Source organism: Sciurus carolinensis, chromosome 16 (assembly GCF_902686445.1).
Source record: "Sciurus carolinensis chromosome 16, mSciCar1.2, whole genome shotgun sequence".
Lineage (NCBI taxonomy): Eukaryota > Metazoa > Chordata > Mammalia > Rodentia > Sciuridae > Sciurus > Sciurus carolinensis.
In genome coordinates, this window is record NC_062228.1 from 54,812,455 (window position 1) to 54,838,983 (window position 26,529).

Below are 26,529 nucleotides of genomic sequence, written 5' to 3' on the forward strand. Positions count from 1 at the left end.
AGACATATGAATTGCCTAAACTGAACGAGGAGGACAAACACAATTTAAATAGACCAATTTCAAGTAATGAAATAGAAGAAGTCATCAAAAGCCTTCCAACAAAGAAAAGTCCCGGACCAGATGGGTTCTCAGCCGAGTTCTATAAAACTTTTAAAGAAGAGCTCATTCCAATACTTCTCAAAGTATTCCAGAAAATAGACGAGGAGGGAACTCTCCCAAACTCATTCTATGAAGCCAATATTACCCTGATTCCTAAACCAGACAGAGAAATATCAAGGAAAGAAAATTTCAGACCAATATCCTTAATGAACATCGACACAAAAATTCTAAACAAAATTTTAGCAAATCGCATACAAAAACATATTAAAAAGATAGTGCACCATGATCAAGTGGATTTTATCCCAGGGATGCAAGGTTGGTTCAACATCAGGAAATCAATAAATGTCATTCACCATATCAATAGACTTAAAGTCAAGAATCACATGATTATTTTGATAGATGCAGAAAAAGCATTTGATAAAATACAGCACCCCTTCATGCTCAAAACACTAGAAAAAATAGGGATAGTGGGAACATTCCTTAACATTGTAAAGGCCATCTACGCTAAACCCATGGCTAATATCATTCTAAATGGTGAAAAACTGAAAGCATTCCCTCTAAAAACTGGAACAAGTCAGGGATGCCCTCTTTCACCACTTCTATTCAATATCGTCTTGAATCTCTAGCCAGAGCAATTAGACAGACCAAAGAAATTAAAGGGATACGAATAGGAAAAGAAGAACTCAATCTATCCCTATTTGCTCATGATATGATGGTATACTTAGAGGAACCAGGAAATTCCACCAGAAAACTTTTAGATCTCATAAGTGAATTCAGTAAAGTAGCGGGATATAAGATCAATGCACATAAATCTAAGGCATTTTCATACATAAGCGATAAATCTTCAGAAAGAGAAATTAGGAAAGCTACCCCATTCACAATAGCTTCGAAAAAAATAAAGTATTTGGGAAACAATCTCACAAAAGAGGTGAAAGACCTCTACAATGAGAACTACAGAACACTAAAGAAAGAAATTAAAGAAAACCTTAGAAGATGGAAAGATCTCCCATGTTCTTGGATAGGAAGAATTAATATTGTCAAAATGACCATACTACCAAAAGTGCTATACAGATTAAATGCAATTCCAATTAAAATCCCAATGATGTACCTTACAGAAATAGAGCAAGCAATTATGAAATTCATCTGGAAGAATAAAAAACCCAGAATAGCTAAAGCAATCCTTGGCAGAAAGAGTGAAGCAGGGGGTATCGCAATACCAGATCTTCAACTCTACTACAAAGCAATAGTAACAAAAATGGCATGGTATTGGTACCAAAATAGAAAGGTGGATCAATGGTACAGAATAGAGGACACGGACACAAACCCAAATAAATACAATTTTCTCATACTAGACAAAGGGGCCAAAAATATGCAATGGAGAAAAGATAGCCTCTTCAACAAATGGTGCTGGGAGAATTGGAAATCCATATGCAACAGAATGAAACTAAACCCATATCTCTCACCATGCATGAAACTAAACTCAAAATGGATTAAGGATCTCGGAATCAGACCAGAGACCTTGCATCTTATAGAAGAAAAAGTAGGTCCAGAGCTTCAACATGTCAGCTTAGGACCAGACTTCCTCAACAGGACTCCTATAGCACAAGAAATAAAAGCAAGAATTAATAACTGGGATAGATTCAAACTAAAAAGCTTTCTCTCAGCAAAGGAAACTATCAGCAATGCAAAGAAAGAGCCCACAGAGTGGGAGAAAATCTTTGCCAATGATACTTCAGATAGAGCGCTAATCTCCAGAATCTATAAAGAACTCAAAAAACTCTACACCAAGAATGTAAATAATCCAATTGTCAAATGGGCTAAAGAAATGAATAGACACTTCACAGAAGAAGATATACAAGCAATCAACAAACATATGGAAAAATGTTCAACATCTCTAGTAATAAGAGAAATGCAAATCAAAACCACCCTAAGATTCCATCTCACCCCAATTAGAATGGCGATTATCAAGAATACAAGCAACAACAGGTGTTGGCGAGGATGTGGGGAGAAAGGTACACTCTTACATTGCTGGTGGGGCTGCAAATTAGTGCAGCCACTCTGGAAAGCAGTGTGGAGATTCCTTGGAAAACTTAGAATGGAACCACCATTTGACCCAGCTATCCCACTCCTTGGCCTATACCCAAAGGACTTAAAATCAGCATATTACAGAGATACAGCCACATCAATGTTCATAGCTGCTCAGTTCACAATAGCCAGATTGTGGAACCAACCTAGATGTCCTTCAATTGATGAATGGATAAAGAAACTGTGGTATATATATACAATGGAATATTACTCAGGCATAAAGAATGATAAAATTATGGCATTTGCAGGCAAATGGACGAAACTGGAGAATATCATGCTAAGTGAGGTAAGCCAATCTCAAAAAACCAAAGGAAGAATGATATCTCTAATAAGTGGATGATGACACATAATGGGGGGTGGGAAGGGTTAGTGTTGGGGTTGGAGTTGGGTTTAGGGAGGGGGGCAGGAATGGAGGAAGGAAGGACTGTATAGATGGAGGGGAGGGGGGGGGAGGGGAGGGGGGGAAGGGAAAAAATGGCAGAATGAATCAAACAACATTACCCTATGTAAATTTATGATTACACAAATGGTATACCTTTACACCATGTACAGACAGAGAATCAACATGTATCCCATTTGTTTACAATAAAAAAAAAAGAAGTACAGAGTTTATGAACTTTGGGTAGAGAACAATTGAGGCACATGTAGGTCAGGAAGATCCTGTTGAGACAGACGGTTTGATTACATGAGAGAACTGTTTGATGACACATTTCAGAGTCATTTTGTTGTATATCAGGGCCATAGTCAGGGATGAGGGAAGGTCCTGCATTGATATAGCTTCAGGAGGCTGAAAGGAAAAGATAACAAGGAGGCATACAATAGAGTCAGGTCACAAGAAAATGGCATTACTCTGGTTCTTTTCAATTTCAAGTTTTTTGAGAATTCTCTCTTGCTATAACAGAATACCTGATGCTGGGAGATTTATGAAGAATACAGGTTTATTGAAAAGTCTGGCCTTAGCATCTGTGCAGCTTCTGGTGGAACCTCATATGGCATCTACTCATGGGAAAGTGGAAGTGTACTCTGGCAGGGGTGAAAGAGGCAAGACCTGAGGGGCAGCCTTGCTGTATAACAGCCAGCTCTTATTAAATAATCCAGACCTGCAACAGCAATTATGCACTCCTGAAGAATAGACAGTAATCCCCCCACCCTCTCTGCAGCACTGGGGATTGAACCCGTGGTGCTCTCCCACTGAGTGGCATCCCCAGTCATTTTTACTTATTTATTTATTTTATTTTGAGACAGATATGCTTTCTAGGCTGGTCTCAAATTCCAATCTTCCTGCTTCAGTCTTCCAAATCCCTGGGATTTGGAAGGGATTCAGTCTTGGTCACTGTGCTGGTTCACACATACATTAATCTCTCTTAACCATCCACACACCTCTTAAAGGACTCACCTCCCGATGCCCCCAAAACAGCAGTCGAATTTCAACTTGAGTCTACCAGCATCACATGTATGGAAAAATGAAAACACATATCAAGTGTTTGTTGAGGATGACAAAGACTTAGTAACTATCATAAGTCAATAATCCAAAGGAACAGGCAGTGAAATCTCAGGGAAGAGATGGAGAAAGAGAGAGAAAGGATGAAGGAAGAGGTGTCTGGAGAAGAAAAGAATGTGGAAAATGCATTTGTGAAACTGAAGATGGACCCGGAAGCAGCCCTTCCTGTGACCAGCCATATATGGGCTTCCTAGGAGCGCTGTGCTTGCATTTTGTGTAGACTGGAGCTCTGGGAGAGGTTACTGCATTTCTGGTGAGTTGTTTTAGCATGAGCTCTCTGGGGTTCTGAAGGGTGGAAAAGGGAAATTCCAAGGCACTTGTAGCTTTCCCAATCTACAAACTGACTCTCAGTCATCTGGTGTTGGGTGCGTGGTCAGATGATTTCCCATGCTCATGCCAGAGGTACCACGCTCTTCTGCAGGGGAACCTAGCTCATGTCTGTGGGCCGACCCTCCTGCCTGGGGAGATGCAGTCTCCAGCATTACATCTCTGTTGGGTCTCTTCTGTGCAGGGTTCAGAGAGAGAGGATACAGACTCCTCATCAGTCACGCTGTCCATGGGGTAGAAGGAGTTGAAAGTGGGAGAGAGATGGGAACCAGAGAAGTGGCCCGATAGCCTCAGGATGCAGGTCCCAAGGGATGCAGGTCCAGGGTGGTTGTCTCCTCTAGAACAGGAGCTTTGGGTTTGGCTTTTCACATTGACCACTGCAGCAGTGCAGGGTTGATGGCTCTCATGTTTGTTCAAATGAACCAGCCAGAGGAGTAAACACACCAGTCCCCAGTATGCCACTCTAGTATGTTGACTATTTAGAATCCAAGGCACTTAAGAAGCAGCAGGTACAAGAGGACCATTTAGACCCTCATTCTGTTTTCTTTTTTTAAATTGGGAAATGAAAATGCCTCATGAAAGATTCCTCCCTGTAAAGTAACATTCTCAGAATCAATGATGAAAAGCAGAAACTGAGGAAATTTTGAGCAAACCAAACATGTTAAGCCTACCCTGATCTTCCCAGTCACTTCTCTATGGAATCCATGGCCTTAGCTCAAGTCCCCTGGCCTGATCACAATCTACTACTTCTGGTTTATGCAATAAGTGTGTGTGCGTGTGTATGTGTGTGTGATTCTGGGGAATGAACCTGGGATCTCATGCATGCTAGGTGCTAGGCAAACACTGTACCACTGAGCTAAATCCCCAGCCCCAGAAATGATTGACTAAGCTTCTTTGGGTCTTCAGGTCCTTTTCAAATTTTTTTTATTTTTATGTGGTACTGATGATTTAACTCAGGCTGCTCTACCACTGAGCTGCATCCCCTATCCTTTTGCTTTTATTTTGAGACAGAGTCTTGCTAAGTTGCCCAGGCTTGTGATCTTTCTGCCTTGGCCTCCTGAAAAACTGGGATCACAGCATGCACCTCTGTGTCCAGTGGATCTTCATTTCCTCAGGAAGGTTCCCATGCCACATAAGAATTTGGATTAAATAAATTTGTGTTCTTTTCTCCTGTTAGGCTGTCTGTGGTCATTTAAATCCCAGGCCCAGCAGGGGTCCTAAGAGGGGTGAGGTGGAACTTTGCCTCCCCTCCACTGCTCATTTTTATTTCTGTGATAACTACATAAATCTGTATTTGGAAATTGCCTCCAAAGTCCCAGATGCTCTGTAGGGCAGAGGAACCCTAATCTAGTCTTTGATTTATGATTAAGAAGGCTGAACTTGGGGGACCTGGGTTTTGTTTTTTTGATTCGTTGTACACAAAGGGGGTACAACTGTTGTTTCTCTGGTTGTATATGAACTAGAGTCGCATCATTTCTGTAATCATACATGTACATAGGGTAATGATGTTTAAAAATATGGAATGCTTCATGAATTTGCATGTCACCCTTGTGCAGAGGCCATGTTAAATTACTCTGCATCATTCTAATATTAGTATATGTGCTGCTGAAGTGAGCACAGGACCTGAGGGTTTTATGAATAAATGTAAGGCTGGACTCAAAAATACACAACCTGACCCCTTACCTTTAAACTGGATAGGTCAATACAATTTCTGTTTATTGTATATAATGACACCTCCTTCATGGATTGTTAAAGTCAGGTATATTGCATCAAAATGCCAACTAGCATTTCTAGGATTCTGACTTTGATTTGAAAATGACAAAGATTAACTACTGGTGGCCCAGGAGAAGGAATGAACATCTGCCGGGGCTCTTAGTCTTCAGATGAGTTTTTGTGTGTGATCAGCACAGGGCACAGCAGGTGACAAGATGAACACCACTCTTACTGCTAAAGACAGGGAGTTGCTGAGCTGCTTCTATAATTACAACCAGGGACCATTCCCAGATGGGCAGGGATCTGAGATCCAAGAAATGGTGCTGAGGAGATGGAGGCTTAGACTCTCTTTCCTTGGCCAAAGGTCCAGTCAGACAGCAACTTCCATAAGGGACAGAGGTCACTTGTCATGGGAGGACTTTAAAGAGACCCAACTTTTTGGCTGAGGTCCACCCACTGCCTGAAGAAGACCTCTGCTCTCCTTCAAATTAAGAGCAAAAGGTTTCTTCTAGCTCTGCCTTTCCCATGAAAGACAGAACCCAGAAATTTCATGGAAATATCAAAATTTGTCTGAAGCAACCATAAGTAGAATTCAGAAATAATTTTGCCAATTACAAACAGCTCAGCACAAGCCACAAGATAAGGCTTGTGCTGATAGTCCCAGACGTCCTCAGAGGAACTTTGATAAAGTTGGTTGATCTGCACCTTTGGATCCAGAAGCAAACCGAATAAACTTGTGCAGGGAATCCACCTGTCAGAACCCTTATCAGGCCTTCTTGCCATGTGGCCCATGGCTGCCATCCTCACCAGACTGCGAGACCAGAAAGCAAGAACAGGATGTTTCTGGTTTATTATTTGATCTTCATCGCCAAGTTAGGTTTTGAAAAACCCTAGTCAGTATGGACATATTTAAAGACTTATTTCAATAACTGAATTGACAGTCTGTCCAATCCTGCTTTGTTTGAGATAGAACTCACATAACATACAGTTATTCTTTCCTTTATCTAGTTTATTATTTTATCTTCATTGTCAACTCAGTGTTGACAAATATCAGTCAGTAAGGATTTATTTGATGAATTATTTCAATAAGTGACTTAGTCTTTCCAATGTTGCTTCATTGAGTTATCATTTACATACCATAAGTTATACATTTAATGTGAGAATTTAATGGCTTCTTAATTTATTCAGAGATTTGGGCAATCATTTTCATTACCTCTGAGCCCTGACAATCACTAATATAATTATCATCTCTATGGTTTTGTCTATTCCAGTACTTCATGTGAATGGAGCCATACATGACCCTTTGGAATCTGTGTCTTTTATTTAGCATAATGTTTCAAAAATTCATCAATGTCTCACATGTCTGGATTTCATTGTGTTTTGCTGCCAAGTAACCTTTCATGTTTGGATAAACCAAACTTGTTCATTGGTTGAAGAGCTGATGGACATTTTTTGGGTTGTCTCCCAAGGGGACAGATAGGACTCATCTGCTGTGACTAGATCTGTCACCCTGACATGTTTTTATTACTCTTAGACCTGTCCCTTTGCATGCAATTGCTGGATCACATGGTAACTCTGTAAATTCCTGAGGAACTGCAAGGCACAGCCTCAGGTGACATCAGATCCTGGCACACTCACTCGGTGACTTTGTCACACCTTCTCCCACTCTGTTTGGTGTCATTCCCCAGTTCTTCCCCACATTCTTGTGGTCCTATTGCATAAAATATTCTATCTTGTAACAAGGTTTTCATCTGCTGTCATTTTATTTCTCTTTCAAATGTCCTTTCAGATACGCAAATGATTTGCTTGACATGGGATAGGTTCTGGAAAAGTGTCCTTAGGCAATTAGGTCACTGTGCCAACATGTTAGAGTGCACTCACACAAACTAAAATGTGTACAGTGTCATGAGGAGATACAATCTTAGGTTACTAAGCTGCTACACTTAGTCTGCTGTTGACAGAAATGTATTCTTGTGCCAGGCATCGTAGTGTGGGTCCATAATCCCAGCTGAGACAGGAAGATGTGAGTTCAAGGCCAGCCTGGGCATCTTGGGAGACCCGGTCTCAAAACTGGCAGGGGCGATGGGGAAGCACTCAGTGGTAGAGACTTACCTAGCACGCCTTGGGCCCCAGGGGAGGTGGTATTCCAAGAGCAAGGTAAACTCCCATCCTGGTGGGCTCCACCTGCAGCTGGCCTGCTAGGACCTCTGGAGGAAAACCAACATGGTGCAGCCTGTTAGTGTCAGGCCTGACCCATCACCATCCCTGAAGAGTGGGGCAGGACAGACCAGCAACTTCTACTGAGGCAGCTTCTTCTCATATTCACAGTGCCTTGAACTTTCACCCCTGTTCAGAATTTGCCCATTCCCATCACCCCTCCTACTGTGAATTAGCCTATTGGCTCTTCTAAATGCCCAACTGAAAACCCCAAAAGAGCAGGAGAAATGCTTGTTTCCCAGGTCAGACCAGTCCCTGAACAGGTTCCCTCAATCTCCGTGAAACCTCTCAACTACCCAAAGCCACCCCCCAACAGCTGAACGTTAGTTCAGGTGCACAGAGGCCTATCACTCAGCCTTGCCCCTCTCTAACCTGGGATGCTTGGGTTGACCTGGTCCTGCCCAATTCCGACACTCTCCACTCCTCCCTTGCCCAGATACCACCATCTCCACCAAAGCACCCAAAAAGGAAGGGAGAAAAAATAGAGGCCTAAACTTGATCCCACACAAGCCTTGCTTCTCTGTGTGCCAACTGGGAAAGATAACTTAAGCTCTAGTGAAATTTAATGCCAAGTCCAGGGCAGCTGCAGCCAAATCTCCTCATTCTTGTGAGTTAGAATATAAAACAAAGATTTTGAAGATAAATGGCTGGGATCAGGTGGAATGCTGCTCTATCATGGAGAATCACATCTACAATCTTTATTTGTATATGTCTCATTATCAAGTTAAAGACTAGGCAAGCATTAATCTTTGTATTCAGGAAAGTTACAGAAACTAGGCTATCTATGTAACTTTTTCACAGTTGCAATCCACAGTTCCAAATTACAATGTCAGGAGCTATGTGTGCTCTCATGAAAGTCCACTGTTAAAAGTTACTTGGAGTGGGAAGGCTCAGGGGAAGCAGAACTGGTGAAACATTGTGGTTGTCTAGCATGAGAATTCCTCTATTCCCAGGAGCTGTGTGCCTGAGATCAAGGTCAGAGCTGACAGGACTCTTGCATAGAGCCTCCTCCGGCAGGGCATTGCCACAGCAACTGAGCATCCTGTGCTGTTGCACAGGAACATTCCCAGGCACCAGGCATGCCACAGCCATGAGGTCATCAGAGACCCCTGATCTCAGTCACTGCTCTCCAATCCTCTGTCACAGTTCTCCAGTTTAATATGAGCAGATCTTAGTCAGTACACATGGTTAAGAACAAGGTTGGGACCAACTTGAGAACACAGGAGTCAAGCACCATGGTGCATTAGGACCCCCTTGGACACTCACTAGTGCCCAACTGCAGGACTTCCAAGATTGAGGACCGGCTCCTTTGTCTGAATGGATTTCTCCCACCCCTGAAGCCACATGAGGACTGCCTGTTGCCCCACAGCCCTGTCCCACCTCCTCAGGCTCATTAATCTTCCCTTTAACTTAGTTCACATCAAGGTCACACCTGAGTCCACCTGTCCCCCAGGAGAGGAGTTCTGAGGAGGCTGACTTGAAGTGGGACTCAAATCCTCCTGCAGCCTGAGACCAGCCTCTTTCCCTTCTCCTAGCCCTTCAAGGTCCTCCCTGTTTCCATTCAGGGCTCAGTGCTTTCTGGTGTCTGTCTACAGAGCACTTTCTGTGTTGATGGTGCTACATGGCATCACAGGACGCCTTGGTTGGCTCTGAGCCCCTGCATTGGGCCCAGCAGACCAAGCCAAAATGGAGTCACTTGTGCTAAGGTTCTTCCTCATCAAGCAGAAATGACCAGCTGGGCAGTTGGGAGAGTGAGAGATAGCAGATAACTCCCTAAACAAGCCAGTCATAACTGGCATGAGAAGGACACTCTCTGCTTCTACCTTTACAAAGAAAGTAACTTTGAAAAGACTTGTCTGCTTTTTGTACTGTTTCTGCTTAGCTCAGTCCTTGCTGTCTGTAAAAACAGCCTCTCTGCTCAGTTCAGTGGAAAACACTCTATGTTACAGAATGATGTTTTCTCAGTTCCAGGAGCCGCTCCACTGAACCCCAAGTGTCTCCAACTTTTCCCACAGTCCTTTGCAGACTGCTGAACTCTGAAAGCCTCCCAAGACGGTCCATGTTTTTGAGTTCTTTATATATCCTAGAGATTAATGCTCTATCTCAGATGCATGTAGTAAAGATTTTCTCACATTCTGTAGGCTCTCTCTTATGTTCTTGATTGTTTCTTTTGCTGGGAAGAACCTTTTTAGTTTGAATCTATCCCACTTATTGATTCTTTATTTTACTTCTTGTGATTTAGGAATCTTGTTAAGGAAGTCAGATCCTAAGCTGACATGGTGAAGATTTGGGCCCACTTTTCTACTTTTTTTTCTATCAGGTACAGGGTCTCTGTTCTTAGAGTTGAGTTTTGTGCAGGGTGAGACATAGGAGTTTAGTTTCATTTTATTACACATGGATTTCCAGTTTTCCGAGTACCATGTGTTGAATAGGCTATCTTTTCTCCAACGTATGTTTTTGGTGCCTTTGTCTAGTATGAGATAACCATATTTATGTGGGTTTGTCTGTGTTTTCTATTCTGTTCCATGTCTGTTTTGGCACCAATAACACACCATTTTGTTATTATATCTCTGTAGTATAACTGAAGGTCTGGAATTGAGATGCCTCCTACTTAACTTTTATGCTAAGGATTGCTTTTACTATTCTGGGTCTCTTATTTTTCCAAATGAATTTCATGACTGACTTTTCTATTTATATGAATAATGTTTTTGGAATTTCAATAGGAATTGCATTAAATCTGTACAGTATTTTTGGTAGTATGAGTGTTTTGACAATATCAATTCTGCCTATCCAGGAGCATGGGACATCTTTCCATCTTCTAAGGTCTTCTTCAATTTCTTTCTTTAGTGTTCTGTAGTTTCCATTGTACAGGTCTTTCAACTCCTTTGTTATGTTGATTCCCAATTATTTTATTCTTTTGAGGCTATTGTGAATGGGGTAGTTTTGCTAATATCTCTTTCATAAATTCATCACTGATATGTAGGAATTTGGTTTTTTTACGGGTGTTGATTTTATATCCTGCTACTTTGCTGAATTCATTTATGAATTCTAGAAGTTCTCTGGTGGAATTTTTTGAATCTTCTAAATATAGAATCACATCATTGGGAAATAGTGATAGTTTGAGTTCTTCTTTTCCTATTCATATCCCTTTAATTTCTTTCTTTTGTCTAATTGCTCTGGCTAGAGTTTCAAGGATAATATTGAATAAAAGTGGTGAAAGAGGGCATCCTTGTCTTGTTCCAGTTTTTAGAGGAAATGCTTTCAATTTTTCTTCATTTTAAATGATGTTAGCCCTGGGCATATCATAGATGGCTTTTATAATGTTGAGGTATGTTCCTATTATTCCTAGTGTTTTGAACATTAATGGGTGCTGTATTTTGTCAAATCCTCTCTTTGCATCTGTTGAGATGTTCATATGATTCTTTTCCTTAAATCTATTGATGTAATGAATTACATTTTTTATTTCTGTATGTTGAACAAAACTTACATCCCTGGGATGAAACTTTCTTAATTGTGGTGCACTATCTTTAAATATAATTCTATATGCAATTTGCCAGAATTTTATTGAGAACTTTTGCATCTATATTCATCAGTGATATTAGTCCAACATTTTCTTTCCTTGATGTGTTTTTATCTCATTTTGGTATCAGGATGATACTAGTCTCATAGAATGAATTTGGAAGTGTTCCCTCCTTTTCTATATTGTGGGATAATTTGGTGTTAACTCTTCTTTGTAGGTCTTGTAGAACTCAGCTGAGATTCATCTGGTCCTGAATTTTTCTTGGTTGATAGGGTTTTTTATGGCATCTTCTATTTCATTGCTCTTATTTGACATTGACATGTTTAAATTGTGTGTGTACTCTTAATTCAGTTTGGGTAGGTCATATGTCTCCAAAAATTTGTCTATGTCTTCAAGATTTTCTATGTTATTGGAGTATAATTTTTCAAAATACATTCTAATTATTGCCTGTATTTCAGTAGTTTCTGTTGTGATATTTCCTTTTTCATCACCAATTTTAGTAATTTGAGTTCTTTTTTTCTCTTTCTCTTTGTTAGGGTGACTAGGAGTTTATCAATTTTATTTACTTTTCAAAGAACCAACTTTCTGTTTTGTCAATTTCTTTGTTTGTTTGTTTCAATTTCATTGATTTTATCTCTGATTTTAATTATTTCCTTTCTTCTACTGCTTTTGGTGTTGATTTCTTGCTCTTTTTCTAGGAGTTTTAGATGTAATGTTAGGTCATGGATTCATTGACTTTCTGTTCTTTTAATGAATGAGCTCAATGCAATGAACTTTCCTCTTAGCACTGCCTTCATAGTGTCTGAGAGATTTTGATATGTTGTATCACTATCTTCATTTACCTCTAAAAATTTTTTTATTTCATCCCTGATTTCTTCTGCTCCATTCATCATTTATTAGTGTATAATTTAGTCACCATATGTTAGAGTGGCTTCCAATTTTTAATTTATTATTGATATCTAATTTTATTCCATTATAATCTTATAGAATGCAGGTTATTATCTCTATTTTTTGTATTTGCAGAGAGTTGCTTTGTGGCATAACAGGTGGTCTATTTTAGAGAAAGATATGTGTGCTGCAGAGAAGAAAGCGTATTCACTTTTTGATGGATGAAATAGTCTATATATGTCTGTTAAGTCTAAATTGATTGCATTATTTAGTTCTATAGTTTTTTGGTAAATTTTTTGTTTGAAAGACCTATCCAGCAGTGAGAGAGCTGTGTTGAAGTCACCCAGCATTATTGTGCCATGTTCTATTTGCTTATTGAAATTGAGAAGTGTTTGTTTGATATACATAGATGCTCTATTGTTTGGAGAATAAGTATTTATGATTGTTATGCCTTGCTGATGCATAATTCCCTTAAGCAATATAAAATGTCCTTCCTCCCTTCTGATTAATTTTCCATACTCATATCAGATAAAGTGACCACTATATTTTTCATGAGTCTTTGTGGCTTTATGGATCCCACAGGTCAATGTAAATTTTGTTTTACCACTCAGTCACAGCATGCTTTTAACCACTTGGGTATACAGAAGCTGTCTCATCACAATTTCAAAAAAATGATTCGTTTTCACAACTTGGTTTGACTTGATTTCTTGGGGCCATTCCTCAGACATTTTTGGGGGACATTTTTGTTTTCTACCAAAATAAAGGGCCATGTAGGGCTTGGACCTAAGCTAGGGTGTAATAGAGAAGCACATTCTCAGGGCAAGGTTGGGTCCTCAAGGAAAGAAGGACACAGATGACTCTCCTTGGCCTCCATCCTAGTCTCTGAGCTGAGTCAGGAGCTGGAGCATGAGATTGGAGGGAGGTCAGGACAGAGCACAGGGACCTCACAGGCTGGGTTGGTGGAATAGCCCCAGGGCCAATGTAGGGTTCTGTGAACACTGAATGTCCCTGACTCTGCCATCATATTGGGGTCAGGTAGCCCTGAGTTCAAATTCTGTCCCTGCTTCTTATCAAGATGTCTAAGTCTTTTGCACAAATGCTGTCCCACCAGAAGACCCTCCAAGTCCCCAACCCTGTTCTGTCCACTGTGTGGTGTCAATGCCCACGGTCTGTCTTCTACAAGAATGTCCATCTCTGTGAAGCAGGAGAAGGGCCATCTTGGTGGAAGCTGGTCCTTGGGTGTTGGGACTCCACCCATGGTTAATAAAGACTCTAGATTGCTAAAGTCAGTGCTAAATTCTGACCTCTAAAGGTCATTTGTTTAATTCTCTTGTTTCACTCCCAAGATCCAATCAAGACCCCCACTGCCCACATCCCACTGCTGGTCAGTGACACAGGCTGGACTGGGACCCAGGTCTTCTGAGCTACAGTCCAGGGGTTCCAAAAACCACTGTCCCAGGCAGGGCCTGCTCACAGACACCCCTGGGTAGGATCCAGGTCAGAGGTCCCCAGGGCTCCTGGGAGGGGCTGGCAGAGCTGGGCTCCTGGAATGTGAAGCCCAGGGGAAGGTGGGCACTTCCTGCTCTCCGAGGCTTCCCCAGGGCTTGCCCTTTTCCACAGGAATAGACAGATGAGTCTGTCCTGGCAGGCTTGGGGTGTTATTTCCATCTGGCCTCAGGAAGCTCCTCCTAGGAACTGGCAGGAATATGGGGAGAATGCCAGGTGTGTAGAAGGAGGGGCAGGTGCTTCCCAGAGCACGGAGGACCCTCCTCTGCTGGCTGAGCAGGAGGAGGCTTCAGTCCTGTGCTCCAACCACATCACTAGGACTTAAGGGACGGACTCTGTTCCCTGCAAAGGGGCTTCTGTTGACCAAAGTCTGATGATCAGGCCTGACTCCTGCCCTGCTTGGATCCCCCATGTAATACAGTGAACTAAGAGCCTGGGTATCAGAGGCGGGGGCTGGGGGGCCTCAGGAAGGAAAGCAGAACCATCTGCTGTGCTGTGACCCAGGATCCTGGTGCCACTTCTGCAGCTTCTACAGCCCTTCAGAAACTCAGAGCTAATTTCCTGGCATGAGATGCCACAGAAGCTCCTGCCAACCCCACAGATGTGCCTCCCAGAGCTTCAGATACACCCAGAACCCCATCATTGAGGAAGGGTGGTCTGAGGCTTCCAGGTCCTGCAGATGGTAAGGCCCTGAGGAGGTGGGATGGGCGCCAGGTGTCCACCCACCAAGACCTGCCAACCCTCCGTGGCTCCCCCTCACCCTCCTTTATAGAGCTCCTTATCAAAAGACACATGCCTCCCTTGTCTCAGCCCCCATCATCCCCAGGGGTAGACCTCATCATTCTCTCCCTATTTTCTGTGCCTCCATCTCTTTCTTTGTCCTGTGTACCTGCTCATGCTGCTGGGTTCAGATACCACTGCTCTTGTATGATCCTTTCCACACTCTGTGTGGATCATCTTCATTCTCTAGCTTTAAGTTTAGATGTCACCACCTGGAACCTTTCTGTATCCCAAGGCTGTAGTCACCTACCCTGGTATTCCCTGAGAGTATCCTATAAGTCTTTAACCAAAAACAAAATGTACAAACTCATCCTCAAATTTATATGGAGTCCAAAGAGAATCCTGATTTTTTAAACATTTTTAGAAGGGAAAGAAACAGGATTCAGACACAGTGTTGACCTCAAAGACTCACAGCTGTTCAGTCATGGGCTCTTTGTATCATGGAGCCATGGACTAGGCACCCATGCTTTCCCACCAGCAAAGTCTCAGAGAGCCTCCCTCCCTGTCTGATTGTCCTCTACTTTCCCACCATGGAATGACTCAGACCCTTTAATAGACTGGGTAGCAAGCCAAGGAGACCTGAGTGGATGTGCCTCTGATGAAAGCTACGTTGGATTTGCTTTTAAGGCAGACACTTGAGAATTGGTTCCCTGTTGTGGTTTTAGACTGTCTACAAGGAAGGAATGATCAATTTCTGTGACCAAGTTTATCAAGGACTGTGTATCTGGATAAACCAGGCCGGCCTCCATTGCACACAAGCAGCTCGGCACCACAATTCCTCTGTTAGGTGAGGACATTCAGAGCCAGCATCACTTCAGCTGCAGAAAAATCAAAGCAATTGGACTTGTCAGCACTGACAATGTGGACAGCTCCTCCTGCTCTTTTAAACTCCCCTTCATGTTTTACTTTTTTTTTTTTTTTTTTTTTTTTTTTTTTGGTAAAGTACTCCTAAGAAATTCAGCATTTACTACTGTAACTGTCTTAATGTGTACATACAATTCAGCAGCACATGTTTTTGCTTTCATTTCTTTTGGGTACATATCCAGGAGTGAGATTGCTTGTTCATATGGTGATTCCATGTCTAATTTACTCAGGATCAAACATTTCTATCTAATTTGTCACATGTGCATCACATTCTCATATTACCCTCTTTATTTCTGTAAGGGCAAGTCTAATATTTCTATATTCACTTCTGATTTTATTAAATTTGAATCCCCCCTTCAATCTTCCTAGAGATTTGTCAGTTTTCTTGATATTTCCAAAGACTGAACCTTTGGGTCTATTGCTTTATATTTATTTCATTTATCTCTTCTCTATTCTTTAATATTTCCTTCTAGGTATGATGAAACTGGAGTTTTGAGATGAGAGTGTTTTCCCTGCTTTACCAATTTTCTTCTGGGTTCTTGTCTCATAAATGCAAAAAATAAAATCCATGGACAATAACAGAAGGGAAGAATAAGTGGAGTAGGGTTTATTTAAGTGAGAAGAGAGAAAATTCCTGAGTTATGGGAGGGGGTCAGATAGCAAGCAAACCCATTTTGGTGTGCTAGCTTAGGGGCTTATATGGTTTTGGGTAGAGCATGGAGAAAAGCTTTGTTAAACAGGCCCTGATGTAATATCAAGACCATTGGCTGTGTTCTTTACCTGAGTTTTAATCCTTCGCCTAACTCCCACCTGAGTACACTCCCAGCTTCCATTTTCCCTGCCTATCTGGGACAAAGGAGTTGGCTGTAGTGGTCCCAAGGTGATTCTTGGGTTCTTTTATATTTGAAGTAAGCCTCGATGGTGCCCATTAATACTCCTGGTGTGGTCTCACCTTTGAATCAGGTCTTAGTTGGAACCCATTGCCTCCTTTCCTGACCATCTTGTTCTTTTTCAGAGGGTTTAGTCTAAATATCCTTTTCTGGTTACTGAAAGTGTAAATTTAGGATAATGATTTGAAAAATTTCTTTTTTAAAAAAATATTTTAAATTTACAGTATACTTTTTCCCCAACATACTGCTATTCTGCATCTCTGAAGGATCTGTACGCTGTTTTCCTCTTCATTTATCTTATAGTACTTTACAATTTCTCTTTTGAAATCTTTGGTCTTTGGTTGTTTCATTTCCATGAATTTTTAATTTTCTTTATTTTCTTCCTTTATTGTATTCTGGTTCTTTTGTGTTCAGATATTATTGGTATATATCTTTAAGGTTTTATACTTATCAAGATCTGGTTGATCCTGGACAATGTTCCATGTGTATCTAAAGACAACCTCTATCTCCTGTTGCTGAATGGAGTGTTTTTATATGTCTGTTAGGTCTAATATTTTCAAATCCTCTGTTGATCTTCTACCTAGATATTTTGTCTATTATTGAAAGTGTAGATTTGCATTCTCCAACAACTAACAATACATGTCTACCTTCACTTATCTCTCTTTTTCTTCATATATTTCATGGTCCGGCTGTTCATATATGCTTGTAATGGTTATTCACACTTAAATATATTCCCTAGTTGTCATTTGATTATTATTTATGTGAAATATATTTTACCACACAGAGAAACCTTGGCGCTTCCTCTTGTCAAGGGTTTCTTCTCTGCATCAAGTGTGCAGGGAGCCTGAATCTGTCACATTTTGCATTAGGGTATAATTTCCATCTGACCCCAGGGAGCCTTTCCCAGGTGATGGACAACAGATACATAGGGCATTTCAGGAGGCGTGGGTGGTGGTGCATCAGGGCCTCTCCAGTGCCAGAGGCTGCTCCTCCCCCAGATGTGATTGGACTAGGCAGATAACTCTGCTCCACCAGTGCACTGCAAGCTTGCAGGCTGCTAAATGCTTCCTGCACCAGGGCCTTAGGAGCTAAGAGCTGGTTCAGCATCAGGTCAGATTCCTCCTGCTTAAAATGCTGCACAGTAGTGGCAAGAACTGAAGCAGGCTGGTCACCATGGCACATGCCTGTAATTCCAGCATCTTGAGAGACTGAGGCATGAGGATGGCAAGTTCAAAGCCAGTCTCAGCAACTTAGCAAGGCTGTAAGCAACTTAGGAAGACCCTGCCTCAAAATAAAAAATAAAAAAGGCTGGGGATATGGCTCAATTTGCAAGCACTCCTGGGGTTCAATTCCTGGTATTTAAAAAACAAACAAACAAACCATCATCATTAACAGCAACCCTGCAGCCAAAAGAAACATCTCAGACTAAAATCAGTAGAAGGAGTTTTAGTGCAGGGATTGGGGAGCTGACCAACCCACTGACAGGGCCACTTGTGCTGCCTCCATGCTGAAGTTCAAGAAGTGAACCATAACCACTGGAATGGTTTGCCTTTATTTCATTAAAATATACAAATGTAATCTAATTAGCACACACAATAATGAGGTAACTAAAATGCCACATTAAACTTACTTTTGAATCCTAAATGAGAATTTGCATTAGATACAACACTTGGTATAGGATCCACCCCAGTGGCTACTGAGGTGTCTAAATAACCCTTCTCTTGGTGAGATGTCATGTCCTTGAAGAAGTCATGTCACGCCCTTGTCTGGAGACCTCCACTCTCACCAGATCTGTGCAGGAACAAGCACCAAACATCCTCCTCCCAAAGATCCATCAGCAGACATTCAACAATAAACTTAACTGGATCTGGGATTTCTTACTGGGGGAGATGAGTCACCATGGAAAACTTTGTGACATTAGAATAAATATTCAAATGACTAAAGAATGTAGAAGAGGAAAGAAAATGTGACATGGCTCTCTTGAACTCAGTAATCATAACCAGCTTCTGCCTCAGTGGGTTCAATAACAACACATACCTTTCTGGCTGTATCAGCTAAGGAGAAAGCAAAATTTAGTTTTTTTCTTTTTTTTGCAGGGGCATTGTGGATTTGAATCAGGGGTGCTTGCCCACTGAGCTAAATCCCCAGCCATTTTTGTTTTTATTTTGAGACAGGGTCCTTCTAAATTGCTTATTTCCCTGCTGAATTGCTGAGGCGGGCCTTGAACTTGTGACCATCCTGCCTTAACCTCCAGAGTCGCTGAGATTGCAGGCAGGCACCACCACATCAGGCTGTTTTTTTCTTATATATAACACAAATAACTACTTGGACCCTGTCAGGTGATTATTTTATTCAAAGGCATAGATGGAAGTTTATTTTGGAAAATAAATATATGTTCAAGGAAGAATGGGGCAATCTCAAGAGAGGGAGAGGACTTCGTGGCTAAAAACAAGAAATATGTGTGCAAGGGGCACTCAATCACAGAGTCACATCACCAGAATTATTTTTTTTAATTTTCTTTAGAGACAGGATCTCATTGAGTTACTTAACACCTCACTTTTGCTGAGGCTGGCTTCAATTTGCAATCCTCCTGCCTCAATCTCCCAGGTTGATGGGATTACAAGTGTGCACCACTGTGCCTGGCTTGCATGATATTTTTTTAAATCTTTTTATTTATTTATTTATGTATTTATTTATTTATTTACTTACTTACTTATTTATTTATTGTGGTACTGGTGATTGAACCCAGGTCCTTGTGCTTGCAAGGCAAGCACTCTACCAACTGAGTTATCTCCCCAGCCCTGTGTAATATTTTTTGAGTGTTATTTTTAATGAACAAATATTTTCTTGCCCAAAACATAAATATAATCTATATATGTCAGGAAGTACAGAGGGGAAAGGAGAATTCTGCATTTCCAAGGGATGCTGGTGTGGGAGGATTTGCCCAAAATCGGGTGGAGACATGTCTATATATTCCAGAGATAGTGATTCTGGATTGTGGGGGGCAGACTATGTGGATCAGGACTGGAGCCCTGAGTTCTGTGTGAAGCGATGCATTCTTGTTCTCCAGGAGCTTGGAGTGGGTAGAAAGCAAAGGTGGAATGAACCAAGAGCTCATACTTGATCTCACCTACCTAGCTAGGTCTCAGCCAGAGGGAAACTTGACTACATACTAATTAAAATTGGATGATGAGGCTAAATGTGGGCAGTGCTGAACCCAGGCAAGACAGCTACAGGAACAAGAGGAGGAATTCCAAAGGCGACAAAAGGTGGAGAAACAGATGGAGCCTGGAGACACTTAGGGGCATGTTAACAAGAGTTACATCTGATCTCCGAAGACCCCACAGTCTGCTTAGAGCCCCCTAACCACTCACATTGAGGTCAGATAGATGGAATTAAAAATAGGTAGAGAGGGGACATAGAGGAAGGTCAAGGAAATATAATTCTTATTCAATTTCCACATACTTCCCCAAGCTGGTCTCTCTCCCAGGTCTGTCACTCCCAAATTTCTGGGAAGTCTGTAAATCTTAAGGTTACCATAAAATCACGCACTTATGAAAGTTACCTTGTGTGCTATCAACCCACTTACAAATAGATTAAATAAAGAGAGATGTGACATTTTATGAAACCTACAATTTATGGAATGTCCAAGTATTATTCACTGATCCAATAATGGAGGCCTTATCAGCCTAAGGATTCTAGGACAACCAGGTCACCACGAACCATCACAATCCCCAGACTGATGTCATCCTTGCATACCTTCCTACACTCTAACTTTTCTTTAAAAAAGGAGCTGGAAGCAGGGTGTTGTGGTGACACCTGTAATCCCATTAGCTCAGAAGGCTAAGGCAGGAGGATCATAGGTTCAAAGTCAGCCTCAGCAACTTAGCAAGGTCCTAAGCAACTTAGCAAAACTCGGTCTCAAAATAAAAAAGCTGGGAATGTGGCTCAGTGCTTTAACCCAGTAGCCCCTGAGTTCAATTGCCGATAGGAAAAATAAAAAAAAAAAAAGAGCTGGGGACTCCAAAATAGCACTCTTCCCTCTTGTGATGGCCTGCTCTCGCCCTTGAATTTATATTCCTTACTTCCCTAAATACATCTCTGTACTTCAACTGACATGAGCTAAAATTCTTTCATACTTTCACATACTCAGAATCCCACGTGTCCTAAGTCAAGGTCTCCCTCTGAGACAACATGAGTGAGTTTTTGGTAGATGAGTCAGCACCCATTCTGCACCCACCAACTGAGCATGGTATGTGGGTGATTCCTGCCAAGATCCACTAATCCTGATCCAGTTAAGCAGAGCTATCCATGTGGCCTGTGGTCTCCAGCAATCATAAAGTTGATTGTTCCATGCCACACAATGTAGGAAGAGTTGATTCTGCAGCAGTAGTAAGAAACTGACACCCTATGGTTTCTGCACCTTCTGGTCCCTGCAGAACTCATTAATTTCATATTCATCCCATAATGTGTCATCCTTGGACATATTCTTTAGACCCAGAGTGGAGTACTTCTCAGTTGTCTCCACTCTCTGGCCAGGAGATGCCACTGCAGGGAATGAACGGGGCTCTGTCCGTGGTGCTGACCACAGACCCGTCATGTTGGAAACATGAACTTCAGTAGATAGGCAAGGAGTGTTGTCTCTCCCCAGCCTGTAGTGCTCAGGACAGCTCCCTCAATTTGTTAGTCATTGTTGTAATGACAAAGTTGCTTGTCAATCCATATTTCCAAAGTCATTTTCAAGGAGACTTCCACAAATTCCATTTCACACAGGACAGGAATTTTCCCTGAGAACACTGCAGTTTCTTTGCTGGATTAAGCAAACATAATCCTCTACCCCCCACTTTGTTCTTAACCTGGGATATTGCCCTTAATTCATTTGCTTCTTCACTGATTCTTCATAAGGTCCTGTTAATTCCTAGTTTTATATGATAAATTTAAATATTGTTTCTCAAGGGGTAATCATAGAACATGTCCCCACATCTGTGCAGCAGGCACAGCAACAGGTGAGTGCTCAAGAGGACACTAGAGGGTACAGAACTGGTGTGGTCCAGGAATCCTGTAGTGGACACCCCTATAATCAAGGAATATAAGTCACAATCTTATCAATGTGTTTATATTCCCCATTTTCTGCCTTCCACAGGTAAGAAGGTCTCATGTAAGAGCAGGAACCTTGTTTTCCCTTTTTGCCACATGTTCCTGTTCTTAATACATATTTGACACACAATGGGCACTTACATATTTTTCCATTGTATTTATCCTCAAATTCTTCATCCTCATGCAATCAACAGCAATAGAAAAGACTCGAGAAGAAACTGCACTGAATATGTACAAACTTTTCTGGTTGAAATTCTCAAAATACTACAGCATAACAGCTATTCATTTAATGTTTACATTGTGTTGGGTATTATAAGAAACCTAGGCTTAAAATATAAGGGAAGACTGTGTAGGTCATATATAGATACTACAGCATTTTAATCGAAGAACTCGAGCACCTACAGATTTATGTATCTACCAGGGTACCAGAACCAATCCTTCAGGGATACAGAGGGATAACCACTAAGAGAAGGAATAGAAAGGGAGTCTAATTTGCTAATTAAATTTTGTCCCATTGCCCCTGTTGTGGAACACCTATAAAAACTTATTTGTGGCATATATAATTCAATTATGTCATGACAAAAGTATAATTATGCTATAATAATAATATACAAACTCTATTTTATTTCCAACCTATTTTAATGCACCAATGTTAACTGAAGTAATCCAAAGATTGAAAGTTTGGAACTGAATGCATTAAATCCTCATATCTATCCCTGTGGAGGCCATGGGCACCAAATTCTATGATCAACTGAAGTCTTAACTCCTGCTTGAATCCTCCTGAAAGACTAGAAACTGGATAGTTTCCCTGCAGAGAGGACAAATAATCAGAAAGAGGAAGAGCGATGTGGTTTTTACTCACTTTGCATCCAAATGTGGATACATTTTGAGAGAGAGGAGCTCACAACCAAGACAATAGTTAGCTCAGAGCACCCTCCCATGTGACCCAGAAGTCAGCTCGCCCAGGTATTTGCAGGTACCAAGTCCATGAGTTGCTCCCAGGCCAGCATGATCCTGCTGTCACTGCAGCCATCCTGGAACTTTGCTCAGTGCACAGCTGTTGGGTTCCATCCCAGGCCGACTTTGCTAATGACACTTGAGAAAACAATATGAAGTGGCCACCAGGTGGCGCCTGAGGACTGGCCCCAAGATCACTGGGTTGGATCTGGGTCTCCAAGGAGGCCAGGGCACACTGCTGGCAGCCTAGATGCAGGTGGTCCCCCTCATACCACCTTTCCTAGCTCTATCCCAAAAAGGGGACTTGGGGAAATTTGCGGCATGGCTCCTGTGATCACTGGGCTCTGTACAAGTCAGCTGCCAGTACTGTTACTGAAAGCTTGGTCCTTGTCCCAATAACAATCCAATAATGAGGACATGGTTTTGAGAAAAAGGAAAAAGAAGGTTTACTGCATTGCTAGCAAGGGAGAAACACAAGGGATTCCTGTCCCAGAGGCTGTGATTCTTCCCATCAGGGGGAACAGGTGACATTTAAAGAGGTGATTCAAAGGCTATTCTCCACATGTTCTCTGTTGGGGTTGTAATTGACTTGTTAACTGGGGAGAGAGTCATTTCTGAGATCTTCTGGTGCCATCCCCAAAGTCTGAATTACTTCATTATTGTGATGGGTGTGAACTCAGGGTCAGATAACCCTGCCTAGGATATGGAAGAGAAGTAATCCTGTTTCCCTGACGTTAGGGAGGTGGGGAGATTAGGGAGAAGCAGAAAGAGGAAGAAAAGAAACATGTCTGTTAAAAAAATAAGTTGCAAGGGCTACTTAGAAGATCAAGGTGGAAGCACCTGATGGAGGAAAACTGCTCCAGTCAAGGTGGGGGTAGCAGAGAGAGCAAGGGAGGAAGAAGCCAGGAGAGAGACATAAAATCCCCAAAGGAACACCCCAGCAACCGGCTTTCTCCAGCTGCACCCCACCTGCCTACAGTTGACACCTAGTACTCTGTCAAATTATTAATCCATGAAATGGACCAATCCACTGATTAAGTGACAGTCCTCATAATCTAATCATTTTACCTCTGACCTTTCCTGGATTGTCCCACACATAAACTCTCAGGGGTCACCTCCTAGGGAGCAAGGAAATGGAACTAGGAGAGGCTGGGGGAGCTGGAGAGAGATCAGTAGCAGAGAAGAGCAGGCAGATGGTGGTAGGAGAGGTGGGGTGGGGAGACAGCAGGAGAGACAGGAGATGGAAATTAGGAGGGGGAGAAACTGGAAGGCAGGGAGAGGAGGGGGAACAATGGGGGACAGGGAGAAACAGTGCCATACTGACCAAATGCCCTTCAGCCTGTGAATGGATAACTAAGGTGTAGTACAGACATGCAACGGAGACCTGCTCCTTAGCTCAGCATGTTTTTAAAGTTATTCATGTTGCTTTTTATTTCAGTGATTTTTTATTTTTATTTTTATATATTATTACTTCCTTTGACTTTATTTTATCCACCTAATATATCATTGTTTTTGAAGTGAATTTTTATACATAACATGGTTTTAAAAATTCACTGTTCATCATTGCCTGTAATTAGTTGAGGTAGACCACATACATTTAATGCAGTTATTAATATGGTAATGCTTAAGTCTATCAAAATATTTTTTTTGTTTTCTGTTTAATTGTAACTAAATGCTTGGTCCTTGTCCCCAATACCAATCTAGTAATGAAGACAAGGTTTTGAGAACAAGGATAAAGAAGTTTTATACTAGCAAAGGAGAAACACAAAAGATCCTTGACCCAAAGGCTGTGATTCTCCTGGTCAAGGGGAACAGGAATTTTTAAAGAGGTGATCCAGAGGAATGAGAACAGGGAGGAGAAAGTTGGGAAAAATTAAAAAGCATGTAAGCATTTAAGCTGTAGGGATATGGTCAATGCATAAAGTGAACCCCTGTGACATGATCTCTATATAGCCCTATTTTATTTCCCCTGTCTTCTTTCGGGTTACATCAACATTATTTAGAAGTATGTTTCTGTTTATCTATACTTTTATTTTGGTACTGGGGTGGAGCCAGGGCTTTTTACATGCTGGCACCATTTCCTCCTCTCCCAGAATCACTTCTGTTCTATTGACTCTCATAAGGGATACTCAAAGATTTGAAGTTTTTTATTCAAAGTGCACAAAACCAGAGAGTCTCCAATGGCACCAACTTTTAGGTGGGCTTATCAAAGCTGGTCAACTGCTAAAAGCAAAAGACACGTCACTAGAGGTCTAGGTACTGGACTAGGACTTCCAGGAAGGTTGAATTTTCTATGAATGACAAAAAAAAATAGCTTACATGAATCAGTGTTTTCAACTAAAGCAGCCGTCAAGCCCTGAACAGTAACCTGGGGATATAGCTCAGTTGGTAGAGTGCTTGCCTCACAAGCACAAGGCCCTGGGTTCAAATCCCCAGTACCACAAAAAAAAAACAAACCCACATGTCAGATCTGTTACCTACAGAAAACCTAGTGGGAGACTAGTGATGAACTGCCCAGCACTGTGAAATCCCAAGTTAGTGATTTTTAAGTTAACTAAGAGCAAGTGAAGCTTGAGAATTATTTGGGGTTTTCCCCACAACATAGCCTGGCCCAAATGAATGGCTGCTGCTTCCTTACTGACCACTGCTTTAGTCCACTCAAGTCTTTCCTCATTTGGATAACATTATGAAGATACTTTGTGAGTCAGCTTGAGGTGCCAGAACAAAACATCACAGACTGGGTGGCTTCAACAATAGACATGTATCTTCTTAGAGTTCTGGAGAAGGGGAGAGGTCTTGGATCAAGGCATCCATCAGTTCAGTTTCTGGTGAGGGTTCTCTTCCAGGTCTGCAGACAGCCACCTTCTCCTGTGTGCTCCCAGGGTCTTTTTTTTTTTTTAATTTAAAAATTTTAATTGGCACAGAACTGTACATATTTATGTGGGACAGTGTACTAATTTGATATGTATATACAGTATGTGATGATCAAATCAGATACTCTTATTTAATTCATGCACAAAGTACACTGGAAACAAATGTTCAGGCTTCCCATCACTCAGGTACCAGTATATGCAAGAAAGGTGTTGGTAGGAGGAATCAAGTACATTCAAAGTCAGCCTGAAGAAAATAAAGGGACTCGCTCCTCAAAGCAGGAGGGAAAAGAGACAGTGCAGGATGGGCAGGGTCTTCTCAATCAGCAAGAGTGTCAGTCTTCTTCAGAACCTTGAATCAACATTGACCCCTTTGGATCAACTCCTGCATTTTCTTTTCAGACAGACAGGTTACTCTTCTGCTAGTTAATTGACCTGTTTTGTGTTAGTTGATGGCACAATAAAAGCTATTCACCATTGATTCATCTAGGTGGAGATTCTGTTTAGATTTTAGAATGCCAAACAGAAGGGAGGAGTCCACTGCAATACTATCAAATGAAATATAAAGCATCAAATGCTAAGTAAGTAGCATTTCTATGTCCTCAAATGATCATTTCCATGTGCTGGAAGTTCTGACTTTCCTCCTCTAGTTATTCTGGAATGTGTAAGTAATTGGTGTAGATGAGAGTCACTCTATTATGCTATGTAATGTCAGAATTAACCACTCCACCACACTCTCCACACTGTTTTGGAACCCTTATCCATTCTCTCATGTTCACCTTTCCCGTCTCCTTCCTGGTCCCAGGGTCCTCTATTCTACTCTCTAATTCTATGAGGTCAACTGATTTAACTTCCAGAGTAAAAACAAGTGGTATTTGTCTGTGTCAGACTTACTTCAATGAACATAATGTCCTCCAGTTCCATCCATGTTGCCTAAATGGAAGAATTTTTTTATTTCTTATATGCATGGCATTTTATGTGCATGCAGGGAAGGAAGGAGAGACAGAGAGAGGGTGGAGTAGAGGGAAAGAGAGAGAGGAGCTCTTCAGCGGTTTTTCTCTTTGGGACACTGTTGCTGAAATCTTGGTCCTTGTCCCTGATGTCAATTCAATAGTGAGAACATGGTTTCGAGAAAAAGGAAGAAGTTTTATTGCTTTGCTAGCAAAGGAGAAACACAGACGACTTCTGTTCCAGAGGCTGTGATTCTACCCATCA

General features: G+C 41.6%; 1 non-coding gene across 1 annotated transcript; it reads right to left on the reverse strand.

Annotated features, from left to right (window-relative positions):
* Positions 1–5,523: 5,523 nt before the first annotated feature.
* On the reverse strand, positions 5,524–5,630 carry LOC124967671 (U6 spliceosomal RNA). The gene has a single exon (XR_007105591.1). It is a non-coding gene; the product is annotated as a U6 spliceosomal RNA (small nuclear RNA).
* Between the last annotated feature and the right edge of the window lie 20,899 nt (positions 5,631–26,529).